The sequence below is a fragment of the Siphateles boraxobius genome, unplaced genomic scaffold (assembly GCF_051911475.1).
Source record: "Siphateles boraxobius isolate OS27281-9 unplaced genomic scaffold, OSU_SipBor_1 6, whole genome shotgun sequence".
NCBI classification, from domain to species: Eukaryota; Metazoa; Chordata; class Actinopteri; order Cypriniformes; family Leuciscidae; genus Siphateles; species Siphateles boraxobius.
In genome coordinates, this window is record NW_027509186.1 from 1816086 (window position 1) to 1820604 (window position 4519).

General features: G+C 46.1%; 1 non-coding gene across 1 annotated transcript; it reads right to left on the reverse strand.

Moving 5' to 3' along the window:
- Positions 1-2134: 2134 nt before the first annotated feature.
- On the reverse strand, positions 2135-2207 carry trnav-cac (transfer RNA valine (anticodon CAC)). Its single transcript has one exon. It is a non-coding gene; the product is annotated as a tRNA-Val (tRNA).
- Between the last annotated feature and the right edge of the window lie 2312 nt (positions 2208-4519).

Here is a 4519-nt window from a genome sequence, read left to right on the forward strand (position 1 = left end):
TGGCAAAGGCAAATGCAAGTTTCTACAGAGGTGGTGAGCTATCTGTGTGGGAGAATGGCTATGTGGAGCAGCTAAAATTTAGTGTTGGTGAGCACACACAACAAAAAAAAAAAGTTTTGAGTATCTTAGTTGACGTGCTTTAAGCAGCATCGACTGATGACTGGGCTCTTACATGTCATAACCTATTACTCAAAAATGCTGATGGTTCTTCTCACATGTTGTGCTACGAGAGTAACAGATAGAGCAAAACCAAAATAAAACAATGGGATGAAACCAGAAAAGAAGAGGAAGAAAGGAGTGTTTTACCTATTTAGGTTTAGCTAGGAGACATAGGTAAACAGGAGTCACTTATGGGTTATGCTGCTGTTAGACTAAGCTACCAGGGACACATCAGACATCTCAAGGTCCAAAAGAAGAAGAAGAAACAATGGGAAGTGTTTCCAGTTCTGTCTGGGGCCTACTGTGCGTTTGTGTTTAGCCGTACTTCATGTACTTAGCTTGGTGCTAAGGAGTGAGGATGGGTAAAACACAGACAGGAAGTAGGATATTAATGACGTGTGTAACTCGCTATGGAAACAACAGTCGCTAGATATTGTAATCCTATAGAGAGAGAGAAGATGAGGATAGTGACTAGTGATCTAAAATAAGGTAAAGGTAAAGTTAGAACGTCCTTATAGCTCTAAGAAAACTAAAAGGAAAGGGAAGCGTATCAAGTAATTTAATTAAATTTCAAATTTAGTTAAGCCCTTCTTTTTTTCTTTAGCTGAATATAAGAATTCAGGCTGAAACAAACGTAAATAACTAAATTGAAATAAAATAAAAATAAATAAAAAAAATGTATGTAAACATTGTGTGTTCTCATAGCTCTGGTAACTAGAGGGGAACTTGACTAAGCAAATTGATTTAATTAAATTCCCAATTTAATTAAATTCAATTTAACTGAATAGGACTATTCAGGCTCAACAGGTGTAAATACACAAAATAAAATAGGGGTAGATTTAAGTAAAAATAAAAGAAACACAAATAAAAACCCAAAGTATCTGGGTTTCAATCTGAAAGTGAAACCAAGAGGAAGGGGTCGAGAGAGAGAAAGAGAGAGAGAAGAGGGTGGTTTAACCCTCTTATGAGACGTGCTTCGTGAAGCTCTGACACCAGGGTGAATCATTCGTCTCAAATCATTCGGAGTGTATCACTGCTAAGGTCACGTGATTTTATTAAACTGGGCTTCGTTACGCGTCATAGCTGTTTCGAAATTGTTTTAAATTTCAACGGTTCGTGAACCATTGTGTATCTGGTCTCTATGTGATCTCGTATCACTTTATAGATTCGTACACATTTAATGACGCATTTGATAAAGGGTCTGATTGACTTTCAAGTCAAGCTTTCATAAAACGAGCCCTACGGTTTACTAAGATATTATGCCTTGAAAGACACCTCATATTAAACGATATTAGGTAGCTCGCGGATTGCCATTACCTGATTACACCTTTTGATAAAACCTTTGCGATTGGTTTGTAAAAGGTGTTTCGTTGATTTGAGTTTCCGCTACGCTTTCACGTGTTGGGCGAATGTGATGACCACTACACTACAGAAACCTAATGTTGAGAGGGATGTGCTTTTTAGAAGATGGCTCCTTCCCATAATCTGCCCTGCAAGCAGTGTGACAGTCTGTAAATTCCACAACAACAGAACAGAGGTTATTCGGCATGGCAATCTGCCTACAGCTCCTTGGTACGATGGCCTTCACAAGGGTTATGTAGCGAATTGCAGCATTTATATTTAACATGCCTCCACTTGTTTCCACCCAGTTTTGAACTGAGGACCTGTCGCGTGTAAAGCGAACGTGATAACCACTACACTACGGAAACTTGATGTGGATGTCAGTCCCACCTCTTCTAGGGTACGCTTGTTCAAAAGCGACTGAAACTATAGACTGCCCAGTGTTTTTAACATGGCAAAATGCTGCTAATTTTGTTGGCAGACCGAACATTTTATATTACTGTACAGGAAACCTCAATGGTCATTTGTTTTATTTTTGTCCTTTTCTAAAGAGATTAAACCACAAACATCCCTGCAAGTGTACTGACCTGCTCAACAGAAAATCGCATACGAAATTTTTGCAAAAACCACCCACAGTTTCCGCCCAGTTTCGAACTGGGGACCTTTCGCGTGTGAGGCGAACGTGATAACCACTTCACTACGGAAACACATCTTCAGGATGCAGACATAAATCTTTAGGTGCACGCTTATTAAAAAGCATATAAAGCAGTGGTCTCAAACTCAATTCCTGGAGGGCCAGAGCTCTGCACAGTTTTGCTCCAACCCTAATCAAGCACACCTGATTCAGCTAATCAAGGTCTTCAGGATTGCTAGAAACTTCCTTGCAGGTGTGAGTTTGAGCTGGTTGGAGCTAAACTGTGCAGAGCTGTGGCCCTCCAGGAATTGAGTTTGAGACCACTGATATAAAGGAAATGAGCGCTTCACCCACCTAGTGTGGCAAACAGTTTACATTTTCTGTCAGAATCCAACCACTGTTTCTGCTCGGTTTCGAACCTAGGACCTTTCGCCCTTTAGGCCACCGGGTTAGGGAAGGGGACCCCCGCGCGTCGCCCCCTAGGTGATTTTTCGGGGACCGGCCGACGGTGCCGACGAAATCCGGCCCCCTCGCCCGCGATCCGGGCATCGGCCACAGGGGGGCGACTCGCCGACCGCCCTCAGTCGATTCGACACGCGCCGAACAGGTTGCGGGCGGGCGTCCACGGAGCGCACGCACGTCCCCCTGACCGCCCTTTCGCGAAATTCCCTGACCGCACCCACCGACCACGGAGCGCCCGTCCGTCCCACCTGTGACCTGCGAACAGCCCCCTGGCCACGCCCACTGACACGAACAGCCTATTCGTCCCACCGACCGCCTGTGTGACCACGAACGGCCTTTTCGCCCACGGCCAACCTGGGTGACGGCCCCTGGCCCCGCCCACTGACACGAACAGCCTATTCGTCCCCCTAACCGCCTGTGTGACCACGAACGGCCATTTCGCCCACGGCAAACCTAAGTGACGGCCCCTGGCCACGCCCACTGACACGAACAGCCTATTCGTCCCCCTAACCGCCTGTGTGACCACGAACAGCCTATTCATCCCACTGACCACCTATGTGACCACGAACGGCCTATTCATCCCACCGACCGCCCAGTGACCACGGACAGCCTATTCGTCCCACTGACAGCCTATGTGACCACGAACGGCCCGTCCGTCCACGGCCAATCTAAGTGACGGCCCGTGGCCCCGCCCAGTGACTACGGACAGCCTATTCGTCCCACTGACAGCCTGTTTGACCACGAACGGCCCGTCTGTCCACGGCTAATCTAAGTGACGGCCCGTGTCCCTGCCCAGTGACCACGGACAGCCTATTCGTCCCACTGACAGCCTGTTTGACCACGAACGGCCCGTCTGTCCACGGCCAATCTAAGTGACGGCCCGTGGCCCCGCCCAGTGACCACGGACAGCCTATTCGTCCCACTGACAGCCTGTTTGACCACGAACGGCCCGTCTGTCCACGGCCAATTTAAGTGACGGCCCGTGGCCCCGCCCAGTGACCACGGACAGCCTATTCGTCCCACTGACCGCCTGTGTGGCCACGAATGGCCTATGTGTCCCATCAGAAGAACTATACATTATTAGACTTAAAATGGCATGTCCATGGACAGCCTATTTGAACTCTGTCAAATAAGTTACAGGTCGGCAAAGTAAGGGCCCACCTGTAACTTATTTGACAGGGTCCAAATAGGCTGTCCGTGGTCAATGCATTAATAGGTCATATTTCATAATTACAGTGGTTTTATTAGGTGAAACCTACTGTACACCACACAGGGGCCACAATACAACACACTGATGTACATTAAAGCTATCAATTATGCATAATTAGCCTAAAAATGGACTGTCCACGAACAGCCTATTTGGACCCTGTCAAATAAGTTGCAGGTGGGCAAAGTAAGGAACCACCTGTAACTTATTTGACGGGGTCCAAATAGGCTGAGCGTGGTCAATGCATTAATAGGTCATATTTCATAATTACAGTGGTTTTATTAGGTGAAACCTAATGTACACCACACAGGGGCCACAATACTACACACTGATGTACATTAAAGCTATCAATTATGCATAATTAGCCTAAAAATGGACTGTCCACGAACAGCCTATTTGGACCCTGTCAAATAAGTTGCAGGTGGGCAAAGTAAGGGCCCACCTGTAACTTATTTGACGGGGTCCAAATAGGCTGTCCGTGGTCAATGCATTAATAGGTCATATTTCATAATTACAGTGGTTTTATTAGGTGAAACCTACTGTACACCACACTGGGGACACAATACAACACACTGATGTACATTAAAGCTATTAATTATGCATAATTAGCCTAAATATGGACTGTCCACAGACAGCCTATTTGGACCCTGTCAAATAAGTTACAGGTGGGCAAATTAAGGGCCCACTGTAGCCTAAAAATGGACTGTCCACGAATA